Below are 16,727 nucleotides of genomic sequence, written 5' to 3'. Positions count from 1 at the left end.
CTCTCCTCATTTCAGGTATTAAATTTTCCGCTTTCTTCTGCCGGGTCGTGTGCCTCATCCGCTGCTATACTTTTGTAATATATTAATAATCATATTCTATCTATATTTATTTGAAACGTATTGCTGAGGCGCCAAACGTTAATTACATACTCCATCCTCCACCATTTTAGTAGTTTTCCTCCCTTATTTTTATTATACCTGCTACTCTCAATTTACCCCCCGCCTATCTTCTCTGTGATCCATGAGATTTCCTGCCACAGACACCATGGTGTTTGTCCTTGGCTTCCGATCTTATCAGACTTGGTCATACGCATACCTAAAAACTAATTTGAAGCACGTAAGGCACAGCCATTAAAACGTGTGACCGTCACCACAAAGCCATTTCCGTGCTTATGCCTTTATCATGTGTGGTAAATGTATAGTAGTTGTAAAAGCATGCGTGCTAAAGGCATGCGTGGTAAAGCCATATGCGTGCTAATGAATTTGTGGTGATGGTCACGTGTGGTTATGACCGCATTGTAATGGCTGTTTCTCCCCAGGACACTGCAGCAACCGGGTCTGGGTGTGGCGGACTCCAGGGCATCAGGCAGTGGGCCACGCAGCCTCCCTCACACAATATAGAAATCTCCAGGGTGGCCGTGTTCGTGGTTTGAGGGGCGTCATTGAGGCCCACACAGTTAATTTTGTAGGGGGATAGGTTTGCAGGCAAAAATGTCGCAAGAGGTTTGTATATGTGGTTCACATTGTTTTGTTTTACTTTGATTTCCTTTCTATGTTGTAGTCCATCCAGAGAAAATATAACGTATTGTACAGCCAGTACTTTTCAACCCTACTGTCAAACATCTTACTATAGTACTTAAAATTATAAATATTATTTTTGTTGTGGACCGTCCCCCCCACCCCCCAAAAAAAACAAGTATATAGTTTTTTTTATTAAAACAACAATAACTGTAAACGTCACTTAAAGATAATATAATAAACAACTAGAAAAATTACTTTAATAAAACAGTATTATAAACAAATTGTGATGTGGACTCCAAAAGACTTTGGGTAGGTAATCTGCAAAACAAAAAAGAAAAAAAGAGTTTAAAGTTATGTAGATGCGACTAAATAAGGTGAAGCATTACAAGTGAAGGTAACACAACGATTTTACGTGTGCAGTGTGCCTAGTACATTTCACTTCTGTTATAGTCCCGTGTTCAAGTGGTGTCTATATGGAAGTGCCTACTGCGTTACTGACACAAAAGTGGCACAACATGATTGTAAATACTCCGACTTATTTCTAATGCATTGCAATGGAGGCGTTGTATATCGAGGCCGCTGTGCTTACCTTGTATAAACACTGCGACCACCAGAGTTCACAACTTCAATTCAATTCTGCCTCTACACTTCAAAGTAGACAGCAGTGTGTATAACTTTAAAAGAGGAAGAGAAATGATGTCACAGAGAGTGAGAGAGAGAAAGAGAGAGAAAACAACATTAAAACTGTCTCGCAGAGTCTGGAGTTGAGATTTTTTCTTGAAAAGTCAGACGCAGATTTACAAGCTCCTTGCAACACTTTACCTATGTTAAAAGTGACACAAAAGTGGCTCAATAAGCTTGTAGATCTGTTTCTCAGACTGTTGTAACCTATCTGTTGTCACTGCTCAGAGGTAATTATACATTTCTACACAGTCAAGCTGCTGCCCACTATCCACTCTCTCCTTTCACAAATAATGTGTTGTTGTTTCGGAAACAACATTTTTTGCTCACCTAGTGACATTGGCGTGATTGAAAGAGGGTGCTCTACGTGTCGAAGAAGCCTTCACTGTAACGAAGAAAGTTCACCACTTCAACTCAGATAAGGTTGTATACAGCAGACCGGAGATAGCAGCGTCCAAAACTTTAAAAAAGAAAGAGAAACGATGTGAGAGAGTAAGAAAGAGAAAGAGAGAAAAAAGGACATTAAAACGTGGGAGAGACATACACGACGGGGGGGGGGGGGGCCTGAAGCCAGAGGCGCAACCACAGTCAAAAATATCGGGGGGGGGGAGAAAAATATTTCGGGGGGGGGGGCTTTACCTCAAGCAAAAAGAAGAGAGGAGCTGCAGGGGCTGTAAGCAGGGGGGACATCAAAGCCTCATTAACAAGCAAAATGTCTTTAAAAGACCTGTGAAGTACTCGGGTGCAACTGTGGGCCCAGAAAGCTATCTCTTCCTAGCTGAAGCCTCGTTAGCCCAATGTGTGTTTTGCCCGCCTGCTGCATACTACACATTCTCTCCTTTCACAGATAACGTGTCGTTCTTTCGTAAAAAAGATTCTTTGCTCACCTTGTGCCATTGCCGTAGTCCTTGTTACATAATCCATCCTGAAGCTCTACATCTAAAAGATATTAAAAGAAAGATGTTATGATTGGTAATTGTTACTATATTAATTTGGAGTTAGATAACATTGCGCTTTTATACACGTTCCTTCTCACATTTCTACGAACTGTTTGTATTGGTAATATTCCGGACATTTCAGCGATTATAAAAACGTTCTTGCTATTGGGAAAAAAATGTATACATGTAAATTAATATACTATATAGGAGTGCGTTCATCTAAAATACTAAGTCGCGTTTTTGTATCTAGTCTGCTACAACCCTGACTCCCTCCAATGCGTACTCAAGCCTCACTGCTCACCTTTTCGTGGATAAGACACCTTCTGCATGATGTAGTCTCGATCTCCAACAAAGAAGTCTCATATATGGTGCCAAGTCTTGATATCTCTATGGCTAACGACATACTACTGCTCCCATCATCATCATCGCAGGTTCTTCACCTGCTCAGTGCTTCGGGTACCACTAACTCAGTGACCAAAGAGGCAACGCATGTAGTAGTGGGCCCCTTGTTCGGTACTTTGGGAACAACTCTAAAATGGCGTACAACACGTGTGCTCCGTCTTTTTTATACATAGGGTCACGTGTGTAGTGACAAATGCGTTGGATGGGTGTGGTGTGGGTGTATACCAGCCATGAGGGAGTGTGTGTGTCATTCTGACAACTAGACCTGCAAGTAAGAAATCATTACAATGGAAATCTGGGCCTTGTACTGTTGTTGTGTTTTTCTGGTATCGTAAGCACAGTAGGCTGTACTAAAGTAATTAGTCTCGATTAATTTGCCACCTCCCCAGGGGCTTTTAAATGTTGGGAGAAGGGTCAATAATTGTGCTGACTTTTCTCCTTAAGCGTGCAGTACTATATTATTTTATAAAATGTATAACTCTTCAAACCATCTTTGCTCTTACGACGTACGACCGTGATTTCCGTAATTGCTTTTAAAAGTAATATACGCTTATTTAAAGTTTTAAAAAACTATTTTTACGATTATTACAGATAATCTCTTCCCTTAATATGTACATTAAATACATAAATATATGTTTTTGAACAATTAGAATCTTTCGCGCCGTACGCGTACGGGGCTCCGTACATGACGTCACACGGAAAATAAAAATAACATTTTTTAAATCGCGGGGTACGCGTTTTGTGCGAAAAAGAAAAAAAAGCACAAAGCCTACTTTATTATTAATTAGCCTCTGGGGGGGCCAAATCCCGGGGCAATTTTTTTTTCATAATGGGGGGCCCAGAGGGTCCCCCCTGCACGGAGATCGCTACCCCCCAGGTCTTTAACTATATGTATGCGGGGGGCTCATGGCCACCCGGAGTTCCGGGGACCGCCTCCCCCACCCCTGGGGCCTCTTTTTATTAAAAAAACTGTGCAAGGGGGTTGTAAATGTGGTAGTTTGCTTTCCATTCTGTCCTGTAGAGGATCCAGGGTAAATGTAATGGTTTTTTGTACAACCAGTACCTTTCTGCCTGTTACCATAATAACAGTTCATGGATCACTTGCGTGAGTACAGAGGTTAGAAGTTCACCACAATATGTTGCTAATTGAAATAGTTACTGTGCTGGAGATTTAAATATTTTTTCTCATAGGAACCGTTAGTCGTAGAAGAAGTCAGTGGAAAAGTTTGTTAAGCGATTCCTTCCTGTTCGGGGAATATTAGGGTAACATGCTCCAAGCGGGACTTTACGAATCTTAATGTTCATTGGCTGTGAAGTATTAAAAGTAGAAGGTTTGGCAGTCATTCCTTGCTCGTCTGTGGAACAACATGGACATTTTATTGTCTAAAGTGTTCCGAGCACAAGTTTGCTCCTTATTGGGTGGGAACGGTTCACAGTTGTCAGTGATATTGTGATGAATTTTCCAAAGGAGTATGGGGAAAGAAAGTAGTAGAGGGCAGGTTAGGAACATTATTAACTCTGTACACTGCACATAGGGTGGTGGAGAGGGATTATGAGGGAAACAATTATTTTTATATGTTTCAAGGGCCATTTATATATATAATTGCTGTGTGGTGTATAAATCACGGCGGAAAAATTACAGTGTCTTGGGCTGTTTTTTTATCAAGTTTGTAGGTGACATACTTCTTAGGAGTACTATTTACTTTTTACTTATAATGTGGTGTTTACTTTCCTGATGGGGAGGTGTGGTTGCGCAGCAAAAAAATCAGTCTAGGTTTGAAACAGGTTTTATTAAGCAAATACAAATAAACTTTCTTCAGAAACTGTCGCTGTATATATGAAAGGGGTGACAATTAAAAATGGAATTTCATAAAATATCAGTTAAGCGTGGCTATATACTTCTTTTTTGTGATACAGTTTGTAAAAGTGCTGTCCCACATTCTTGATGATGTAAGAGGGCATCAGTTACTTTTAGATAAAGTAGAATAACACTCCCGCACTACATTATCTCAGATCAAGAGAACAAGTAAAAAACAGTTAAATGCAAATGATTTCACATTAAATAGAAATGCATGCATTACTATTTTTCAAATTTGTATTCTGTACAATTCAGGAACGTGCTGTCGTAGTGCTTAGAGGTTGCAGACTGTTCCGCTAATAAATCACATACTCACTAAAGAATATATAGGATGGTACTCTTATAATATAAATTACAGGTCCTATATATTCTTTAGGGAGAAGGTGAATAGGAACCGCAAATAAGAATAGAAATTAGAAAATAACATTCAGAAATGTAGTATTTATTAAATATTTAAAGTAACAAGGTATGCATGATAGCTATATTTTTTTGTTCTGCTGTTTCGTAAAATATGTTTCTTGAAAAAAATATCTGATCAAGTACTTTTTAATATTTGAAAGTTATATTATAGGTGGCGCTATAGCAATAGGACAATCTATTATAATATAACAATTGATACCATTGTTACAGTAAAAAGAAAAGGAAAATAAACTTATGTATTTAACAGGACATCTATAATGAAATATTTTCGAGCAGTAATTATTTACTGAACTTCTTTTCTCTGGGAGGTGAAAAAGTTCTCTTTGTGTTGATGGTTTATAAACTCCTCTGAGATCATGACGGTGAGAATAATAATATGTATATATTTTCATATCACATGGTCACAAGGGGAAAATAGACTGAAATCCGCAAGCCGGTAACGTTGCTTACTTATCGTTACTCTTTGTGACGACGGATCGTGAATTCCACTAAGATCACCAAGACTGTTAATGTTATAATATACATATTAACAGTATGTAATCTCTAGGGGAAAACACAATAGCAAGTGGAAGATGGTGACGTTGATTGTAAATGTTTAGGGTTTGCATCGACGGGTCGCCAACACCTCTCAAGCGAAGTACAGTGTTAATATTATAATATAAAAAGTCACTATATATAAGGTGAAAGGAGCCAGAAAAGGAGCAATGTTTGTTATAATCTATCTGTTTCTAAAAAGAAGCTGCTGACGTTACAGAGAAAAACTTGTAATAACATTTTTTTCTACATATAAATGTTTAAATATTGACAAATAGCCACAAATTATAACTAAGTACTATGCCTATGCCACATTGAAATAACTTACAACTCCGGAATATGTTTGTTGACGCAAAAAGAGAATCCGATGCTAGAAAAAAGAACCTGCAACATAGATTGGCGACTCAGAAATAACTCGCGAAAACAAAACTAATTGCACAGTAGGTGTGGTTTATATATTTTTTGTTTGTTTAGTAGTCTACGGAAGGAAGCTGTGGGTCCGCCTATTTAGATGGAACGTTTTGCAGTTTACACGTGCTCATGTTTTAACTGTTTTTCTTCTGCACGTGTTCAGAAAAGGTACAAACTGTGAAGCTGTAAAGGTTTTGATTTCGATCGTAACACGTATAAGGTATTATTATCTACATACGTTGGAGAGTTTAAAAAGTGTTACTCAGTAAAATGTGTTCTTTGCATTTTCATGATTAAAAACATGTAAATAGAAGACATAAAAAAATCCATATCATTAGAAGAAAAAAAAAAGATTAATATTTGTTATTATTATGCTTCTTAATTTAAAAAATGCTAGCATTTGTAAATCGTAAACATACCCTTGGAAATAAATAATAAATGCCCTTTTCTATGCACCTGCAAACTTGGCTTTTAAACTTTTGATGGCCCAGTCTGTATCTTTACACTTCTTGCAAACATTCGGCCACTGCTATTTTAGTATTGTAGTGAGCCATACAGCAGTATGTGTTTATCTATACACTGTTTTAAAAGTGAAGCAGTTATACATTCAGCTCGACACTCTCCTTGGACAACTGTAATCATTCAGCCACTACCCAAGTAGTCATACAGCAAAGTAGGCTAAGGGCATGGACTGCTTCAAACACCTATAGATAATAAATGCACTTTTCTATGCATCTGTAAAGTTGACTTTTAAACTTTCAATTGCCCAGTCTATATTTTTACACTTCCTCCAAACATTCTGCTACTGCTATTTTAGTATTGTAGTGAGCCATACAGCAGTTTGTGATTATCTATATACTGTTTTAAAAGTGAAGCTGCTATATATTCAGCCAGACACTCTCCTTGCAGAACTGTAAGCATTCAGTCAGTTCCCAAGTAGTCATGCACGAAAGTAGGGCTTAGGGCATGAACTGCTTCAAATCTGTTTAGACTATGCATGCACTCTTGTATGCACCTACAAACTTGCCTTTTAAATTTTCAATTGCCTAGTCTTTATCCTTACAGTTCCAATAAACACTTTCACACTTCTGTTTCAGTATTGTAGTGAGGCATACAGCACTATGTGTTTATCTTACACTGTTCTAAAAGTGAAGATGCTATACATTCAGCCAGACACTCTTCTTGGAGAATTGTAATCATTCAGCCAGTACCCAAGTACTGATGGAGAAAAGTGGGCCTTAGGGCATGGACTGCTTCAAGCCCCTATAGACTATGCACGCACTGTTCTATGCACCGGAAAACTTGTCTTTTATACCTTCAATTCCCCAGTCTGTATTCTTACACTTCTAACAAACTCTCTGTGATTGCTGATTCATTTTTGTACTGAGCTATTCAGCAGAATGTCCTTATCTATGCACTGTGCTAAAAAGGAAACTCTTATAGATTCAGTCACGCACTCTCTTTGCAGAACTGTAACCATGCAGTCAGTACCCAAGTCTTTATGCAGCAAAGTAGGCCTTAGGCCTTAGACTGCTTTAAACCCCTATAGACTAAGTTTGAAGTCTTCTATGGACCTGCAAACTTGTCTTTTATATATTCTATTCCCCAGTATGTATTCTTATACTTTGAGCAAACACTCTATCATTGCTGATTCAGTATTTTACGGAGCTATTCAGCAGAATGTCCTTATCTATGCAGTGTGCTAAAACTGAAGCTCTTATAAATTTAGTGAGTCACTCTCCTTGCAGAACTGTAATCATCCAGTCAGTACCCAAGTAATTATGGAGCAAAGTAGACGTAGGCCATGGACTTCTTTAAACCCCTATAGACTATGCTTGTAGTCTTCTATGTACCTGCAAACCTGCCTTTTATACCTTCAATTTCCCTGTCTATATATCGTTACACTTTCACCAAACACTCTCACACTACTGTTTCAGTATTGCAGTGAACCATACAGCAGTATGTGCTTATCTATACACTGTTCTAAAAGTGAAGCTCTTACACATTCAGCTTGACACTGCTTGCAGAACCTTTATTATCCAGTCAGTACCTAAATATTCATGTAATAAAGTAGGCATTAGTATATGGACTGCTTCAAACTCCTATTTAGTATGCATGTACTCTTCTATGCACCTGAAAACTTGTCCCCCCCAGGGACCCCCAGTATTCAAGGGGAATTAGTTTCCCCTCTGCAAACGCGCCAGGGTGCTGCGATGCAGAGAGGTGTAAATAGGGGCATGGCCTCATTCCACCTCTCTGCAAGGCAGCGCCCTGGCGCATACTGGAGGTTGCTGGTGGGCTATTTGACCCCCAGGGACCTCCAGTATGCAAGGGGAATTAGTTCCCTCTCTGCAAACGCGCCAGGGGGCTGCGTTGCAGAGCAGTGTAATGAGGCCACGCCCCTTTTTACACCTCTCTGCAACGCAGCCCCCTGTCACATACTGGAGGTTCCTGGTGGGCTAGTTACCCCCCAGGGACCCCAGTATGCAAGGGGACTTAACCCCCCAACTTAGAACATGCTACAGGGCGTGTTTGCATAGTGGTGAAGGTAGGGGGCGGGGCTTGAGGAGATGTGAGTACAAACATGCCCTAAGTTGGGGAATTAATTCCTGTTCAATCCAGAGGTCCCCTAGGGGGCAACTAGTCCAACAGGTATCTCCAGTAAGCGACACGGACCTGTGTTGCAGAGTGTTGTAAACAGGGGGTGTGCCCTCTGAACACCTCTCTGCAACTCAGCTGCCAGGCGCATACTGGAGGTACCTTGTGGGCTAGTTGGCTCACAGTGGACCTCAGGATTGAAGAGGAATTAATTCCCCAATCTAAAACGCGCCACAGGGCGTGTTTGCACACATGTTACCTCAGGCCCCGCCCCCTTCCTTCACTATTGAGCAAAATATTCCTGAAAAATCAGCCGAACTACGAATTCCGATTTACTCACCTGTTATCACAAGAAACGTCAGTGCTGCATCTTTGAGCGCACTACTGATCCTGAAAAGTAATTCTAACCATACTTACAGTAACTTGAATTTCCTTCCATAGGCTAACATTGACTGGTTTCACTTGGAAATTTTTCTAAGTGTGGAGTTTTGGAACTTAAAAAATTTCCTCAAAAATCAGTCGAACTACGAATTCCAATTTACTCACCTGTTATCAGGAGATACCTCAGTGCTGCATCTTTCAGCTCACTACTTTTCCTGAAAAGTAAATGTAACTGTACTTACCAGTAACTTGAATTTCCTTCCATAGGATATCATTGCCTGCTATATAAAATATATATCAATTAAAAAAAATATTAAATTCAAAAAAATAATATTACAATTTTAATATTTTTAAAAACTTTTTTTCCAATTAATATTAAAAATATGTAATGTAATTTAAAAAAATAAAATATCTAAAAATGAATACTTTAAAACAATGTATTAAATTAGTATAAAAAATATAACAATTAATACATTTCAAAATTATCATTTACAAAACCTTTGAAATTCACTTAAAAAACCATAGGTTTCAGCCATATTATAGTTAGGAATTAGCATTTAAAAAACCTTGAAAATTCACTGAAAAAAACATAGGTTTCAAGGTTCAATTTAAACATATTTATTTGCAAACATGTTCATTGTAGCCTAATATTCAAAAAGTGATCACACACTGCAACAAACATGAAGGAATGACTTGTGCAGAAAAAGAAAAAAAAATGACTCTAGAATCAAGAAAGTCTATGACAAAAAGGGGGGTCAGCGAGTCCATATGTTTGGTAGCTGACACTGTTTCGACCTCTATGGTGAGCGCGAGGTCCTCATCAGGACTGGGGAACAATGCAGAGCACACATAAGAATGGTCCAGCTGCCTCAATATGAAGTACTTAGAAGGCGATGCTTGTGAGTAGGCATGAAGAGCCCATCACTCAGAAAACTAAATCATACCAATCAAGGTAAAGACATGAGGGTGGAGTAGAGCAAGACTTCTCACTGGTGTTGGAATATAGAGCACCTTCTACTATAGCCCTGGTGCATTATGGGGAGGTTTGTACGCCAGTAAGGTCTACGCCCAGGCCAGGAGTGAATCAAATTGGGCACTAATGTGGGGGCAAGGAGCCAACTGAAGTATCAGGGAGCAGCCTAAAATCCAAAACATTATTGGAAAGAAAAAAAAATACACCCCTTGTAGATCTGATCACAGCAAATGTGTGATGCTGACATATGAAACTGAACAAAAGGCGAACTTAAAAAATGTGTATGAAAGTTTATTACTGTAACACATGGCAGCTTAATCGTCCATCCAACAGTGATTTCAGCTTATTTGACAGATGGGGTATACAAGCCATTTGATTGCTTGATATGTTTCTGTAAACTGTGTGACACATACATGTTAACTGGGGCCTGCTGTCACAGTGTCAGCTATATATCATCACATACATTGTTTCCTTCTCCTGATGCTAGTTTGTAATGTATGCAAGTGCTATCCCTATCCATTTGTGATTGTGGTCCTACACATATCCTCAGGGACACTCATTCCTCCTCAAAGTTGACTCTGCCTATGTTCACTCCACACATGACCAGACTCCCTTCCATTGTCTCACCACTGTGACCCAAATAAAGTACAGTATTGAATATCAAAGACACAGACATAAACTAGAGGTATCATGCAGTTCATGCTTGGTTTCCTCAACTGATAATTTAAATGCCTTTATCACAGACAGGGTATGCAAGATTATACTGGGCTGATGCAAAATATTATCCCCTTCCATTATGGCATACACATTTTCCACTACCTTGTTTTCTGGCCCTAATCTGCACCCAAACCATGCGAGTGGACATGGATCATAGTAAGCATGTCCACAACCACCTTGTGGCTTCACACTTCATCTGAGTCACTTGTTTGGCTGTAGAATCACTCTGAATAGACAGTGTGTATCAAATGATGACATGTGAAACAACCTCAGTGCACTCCTACTGCACCCTCCAGAGACTCTTCTGTCTGCTTCACAATGATGCATTTGAATAACATGCCACTGTAAAATGTCCATGTTTCCTGCAAACCTACAACCATATGTGCCCAAAATGGCCACCATATTGTGTATCTCAATAAGGATGGAAGATGACTTACTTATTTTTCACCATATTGATAATTCATATTATTCTGCCTAGTGTGCATAACATCCCCTCTGTTCTGTGTAAAATTATGAAGGCGTTGTCGTAGTAGAATTAGCAGATTACAAAGTCTTATGTTTGATAACTTACCCAAACAGACCTTCTGAAGCATGAATATTTGCAACATCTGTTCCCCTTCCTTCTCTCATGTGATTGAGATTTTTTCTGTTCTTACACCATGTAATATTGTGCTTCGCGCACCGTAATTTTATGTCAACATCCCTGGAATTGAAGAAAGAGGACTCTTACATTCACATGCCATCCATGAACTCTAGTGCCATCCTCATCCACACTGCTGCTCTTAGACCATCTGTAGTTTTCAAAGGGGTTGAAGAGTCTACTCATAGAGCTCCAATTTCATCTGGAAGTAGGTTGAGATCTTAGGTGAGGATGTCCAAATGTACCCTCAGCTCTATGGTGGACCATACGGTTAACTCAGCCCCAAAGCACAACTTGGAATCTGGCAGGGCATTGTGAAGAAGTGCACTGCAGTGGGGATCACCACCAGAAAGTGTTGGTATTTGTGTAAGTACAGGGAACTCCTCTGTTGCTAGTCCCTACTGATGACCCCGCACACAATGGCAGGTCTTCCTGACTGATGAGAAAAACTCAATCCTTTCTTTCCTCATTGCAGAGAATGCTCCTGCTGGAGCCCAAATACCAACAAAGGCATTAGGACTCATGCAAAGTGCTTTTCATAAACTCACATCAGCATGAGGATTGAGACTGTCTGGGTCAGGAGGTCCAAGTGTCATCCAATAGGGCAATAATGGTACGGATACACACATTCAAAAAGTCAAAGTCCAAAATAATGTATTCTTTTAGTTAGTTAAAACCATAACAATTTTACAATAAAACAGTTATTAAAAAAGATAAGGAGCATCATTATTATCCAAAAGTGGAGATGAGATTGTACAGTAATAAAAGGATGCCATTGTTACAATTTGACTATAATAGTCTAAAAACCCAATGTCTTGAACAATTAACATGGGATGGTGAGTAAAGGCGATTAAAGTGCAAAGTGCAGATATTGATGTCCAGAAGGGTTTTAAATAGGGGTTAAAAATAAATTGGGATGGGCTTGTCTGGGATACATACTGGGAACAAGAGAAGTGGGGGTATGAAAAGGGGCCCACTTTCCCTCTCTATGTATTGTGCATGACCGGGGAGACCCTTGCAGCACCAGTTCTTGATTCTGGGTCTTGAAGTGTAATAGTCCGATATCAGTTTTTTAGAGAAGGTGACAGAGTGAGAAACTGCAGGACGGGGGCGGAGAAAGTCACCAAGCTCCTTGATGTATTTACCGCACCTCAATAGGGTTAATGTATCAGTGTAAGAGAAGCACAGTGGTGATGCCTCCAGGCAAGAATGAGCTTTCTTCTTTAGGTAAATTGGTTTCAGGAGAGACCTCCTGGGGGCAACAAGAGTTCAAAGTGGGCAAGCAGCAACAGGTGGGAGGTTGACAAGCAACCAACAGCAAAGGCGGGCTACCACAGTGAGATTAAGTGATTTGCCTAAGTTCATGGTGTCCTCGTGAAAAGTAACTGGTGTTCATGTAAAGAACTCCAATATCTTTGAGTGGTGTTGGTGCTATATAAAACTGCACACAAAAAGTAACTGTTGTTAATGTAAAGCGCTCTAATACCTTTGGGTGGTGGTGACGTTATATAAAACTGCACAGAACAAATTGTGAAAAGAAGAGTGGGGGTGGAGGGGATCTGTGCAATGGAATCTAGCAGGGCAAGCAGCGAGGTGGAGGGGCACCCAGCTTCAAATGAGGGACGCATCAGGGAGATTGAGTTATTTGACCGTAATCACAAAATGTGGAGCTGAGGTCGAAGCTTGGGAGAAGGTGTGGTGTAAGGGCCACAGCTGCCGACTATGGAGCTAGAACACTGGGTTGGAGTTTCGGCGTCGGCTTAACATCCTTGATTCTGTGGCAAATCACTTATTCTCCCTGTGCCTACAAAAATGAATGTGTCCTTGTGTACAGGAACTGGTGCTAATGTAATGCGCTTCAATACCTTTGGGTGGTGTTGAACCTATATAAAACTGCACAAAAATCACAGTTTTAGGCTGGTTTACAGTAGTGAACATGAGAAAATACATCACATTGGCAACCACATTAAAAGTACTACTTTTGCCAGGGGCAGAGAGACCTTGATGACATCAAGACTCAGCCTGACTCCTTTGAAAATAATTCAAGTTAAGCAACAATGGGGCATGGAAACACTTCACCAGTGAATGCGAAAAAAGTAAGAAAGTGTCCAGATGGGAGAAATGTGAAGAAATAGAGTCCATCCTATGAAATGAGAAGCAAAAAGGTGAGACACGAGCAGTTCAATCATTTCGCACAGGAGAAGTGTGACAATGCAATTCCAGCACAAGACACAGGTTCTTTAGAGGCTTTGACATGCCCTGTGATAACGCATACTGGATTCACTTGAGGTCTCATTTTCCAGCTATAAACACAATTGTCAAATAACTACAGATGGTGTAAACACTCACGCACACCTAGAAACCACAAGCGAGAAAAATAAACAGAAACTACATGTGTGCCAAATAATAGCAGCTGTGCACACATGCCCTAATTAGCACGTCAGCTAAACACTAACAGAACATTAAAAGGCAAAACACCACCACTCACTTCAATGAAACAGACTACAATGGGGGTTTAAAACAGGGACCGGGTCGAGTGAGGGAGTGATTTCTGGATGGGGCAAGCACCGGGAGTTGTGAGGGGGCAAGCAGAGATGGGAGGGAGGAGGTGGGGGAAATGGAAAGCAGCAATGCAGGGAACAGCAGTGACAGGGGGAGGGAGTGATCTGTGGACGGAGCATAAGGGTGGGTGGGAGGAGACGGAGCTGATAAAAGCATGAACACTGTGTAGAGTGCTGACGAAGAACGAATAAAGTAGGTCCTAAAATGGTCGCAAAAACTGGAGCAGTATATGTCTATAAATACTTGGTCCTTGCTTTGGGGGAGGGTTAAACACAAGAAGAGGCATGAGCATGCATGCCAAGGACCAATGGTGACAAAGAATATGAGACAGACGATGGAGCGAGCAAATGGGAAGCTTGTGGGCGGGTTGATGCCCACAGATTAAATACACATGTCTCCTCGAGACAACACATGCGCTTTCTAGCCGAGACCTAATAAAGACCTTCATTTGTGCCTTCCTAACTGTTTATTAATTGTGAAATATTTGTACAGTTCATTTCCAGGTATTTCAATTGTTTTGGGTTTAGACGAAAACATCCTACAGCATTTCCTTTCACGCAGCAAGATTGTGACACAGTTTCCTTTACAAAATCCTCACAATTTGCAGTAAGAGACTAGACTGACAGTTTACCTCTATCTTTGAACGCACAGCAAATGTGACAAGATAGGGAACTCCAGCAAGGTTATTTTAAGGGTGCTGGAGGACCCCAGGCATCCATATTTCCAGCGCCTATGCTAGTAAGTGCCCTATCAGGGCTCAAGGGCCTGTTGTATTTGGGCCCCCCTCCCACACCTGGACCACAGTGCTTTGCACCGGCTGCACCACTGACAGTTATGCCACTGTATGTTGCAAAGACACCTAACCTTTTCACAGATAAATGAAGCCAATAAAATTGATATAAATGTTTGAATATAAAGTACAAAAGGGAGGACTAGTGGGAAAAGTATAGAGGCAAAAAAAGATTACCCTGGAAGGAAAAACAACAAAAACTTGATGGAAAGGGTAGCTATTTTGCTCTTTGACAGAAAGAAAGAATCATACTTAGAGTGATTACATAGACAAATATGACAAGTGATAAAGTATTGCAAGTCACGTTTTACAATTATGTCATGTCCCCACGAGACTAGGTTAATGGGTAGAGGGCTAATCGTGTGGGGCTCATAGTCTAGTGCAGAGAACAAAAATGCAAATCACTAGTCGTTTAGTTTAAATTGTAATTATGTTCTATTCTTCTATCGTATTGGGACCTCCGGTAATAGAATCACACTCAGCATCCCTTTTCATTCGCATTTATTTCATATCTGGGTCAGATTGTCGTCTCTCCGGAGCTTAGTAATGATAAACTTGCAAGTGCATATTATCTTCTGTGTGATTAGTGTTAATGTAATGTGACACTACGGGCATAGCTGTTACCTGTCATCTGAGCCTACTCTATGCAGGATAATGCAAGTCTTGACTTTCTGTGATGTCTTTCTAATTTACATAAAATTACAAGGTCACTAGATCACATATAGAACATTCAAAAGTAGTAATATGATGTGTTTTTAATATTTTTCTGAAAACTTTGGTATTTGTGGCAAAGAACGCACAGCACGATTGAAGCATTTGTAATGTTCTATGATAATGGGTAAACCCCAGCAGCTAGTTAATGTTGTGTTTGTACATTTGGGAGTTCTCGACAGCACAAGATGATCTTTAGCGTATTTCCCTCGTTTGAAATCAAAAAGATGTATGGCAGATGTCAGGTCATTGGCTTTTAGCACTAATCCATGTTCATTTATACTTTTAACTACTTTATTGCTTGTTAGTCTGAAGTGCTGACATGAATCCTCTGTATTTCCTTTTTTTGGGATTTAGTGTTTATAATTCCTCCTGAATGCCTTACTTGCTCACTTTGCCACTGGATTCAAGCAAGCCGGGCTGAAGACGGCTGGAATGCCAGAAACCGGTCCTCGGAAGCTTGTTTCTGGTCTAGGGAAGACATGGCTTGGCAGTTCGGGCTGGACTGTTCCCATGAGGCACAGGGTCAGACTGATTTGCATATAGCCATGTCTGAACTGGGGTGGCAGAGTGGGCTACAGAACGGTGATGGATTAAACCCAGATATTTTGACTGGGTGTGAGTGTTTGATTGATTCAGATGCTCTGTCCATCACCACCCCCTTTTGTACCGCTTTACTTGCTTTCGAGGGCACTCCCTTGGTGTCAGTTTTTTACATAGATCTTTAGTGAAGAAGACACTGTGCCATGTGCAAACCCTACATATTCGGAGGGATTGTAAAAAAGGTGGTCCATCTCAAAGTAATCTGGGATGCATTGCAAAAGGGTATGACGTTCTGCAGGCTTCAGCACAAAGTCGTCCCTAGATTTCCATCTTTAGCTCTGATTGTCAGATCCAAGAAGTCCATTGATACTGTATAGAAATGTTGTGTACATGTCAAAAATTAATAGGCTTTATTACGCCACTCAAGACATTCTTCAAAGAGATCAAAGCTCTCCCGACAGATCATAAAGATGTCTCTATCATGTATCTATAGGAGAATATGTTATGTAAGGGCTTTGTGTGTCAAATATCATGGTGTTGTAGTGTAGTTCCTATATCCCTTATAGGTTCTGCGCATTGGAATAACATACACGATAGGCTTGGCATAGGACTGATGTCTGTATGCCCCTATTATGTATATTAAACTTAATTACTGTCTACCAGCTAGCTCAGAGGCCACTAGAAACTTCTTGAAGACAAGAAGGGAATAGCTTCTAGCAACCACATAACATAAAACCCACATCCCTCAGGATCATGGAAACAATATACTACTTTTCATTCAGTCACTCATCTCAGAGAAGTACATAGAAGAAACAGTCGGGTGTGTT

At 40.2% G+C, this 16,727-nt stretch overlaps 1 protein-coding gene across 11 annotated transcripts in view; it reads right to left on the bottom strand.

Moving 5' to 3' along the window:
• Positions 1-16,727, bottom strand: part of LOC147683452 (uncharacterized) — a 429,669-nt gene that overhangs the window by 403,223 nt on the left and 9,719 nt on the right. For 2 of the 11 annotated variants that reach the window (XR_015300943.1, XR_015300949.1), the window contains exon 2: positions 11,226-11,357. The exons of 7 other annotated variants lie outside the window; for them this stretch is intronic. The gene's annotated coding sequence lies outside the window, so the exon portion shown is untranslated. Of the gene's footprint in view, positions 1-966; positions 1,060-1,330; positions 1,416-1,752; positions 1,883-2,309; positions 2,362-11,225; positions 11,358-16,727 lie in introns of those variants that run through there. 2 more of the 11 variants (XR_015300947.1, XR_015300948.1) reach the window with 2 other exon arrangements.

The sequence above is a fragment of the Lissotriton vulgaris genome, chromosome 11 (assembly GCF_964263255.1).
Source record: "Lissotriton vulgaris chromosome 11, aLisVul1.2, whole genome shotgun sequence".
NCBI lineage: Eukaryota > Metazoa > Chordata > Amphibia > Caudata > Salamandridae > Lissotriton > Lissotriton vulgaris.
The sequence above is the reverse complement of the archived record's forward strand: the minus strand, read 5'-3'. Positions and strand labels throughout refer to the sequence as shown.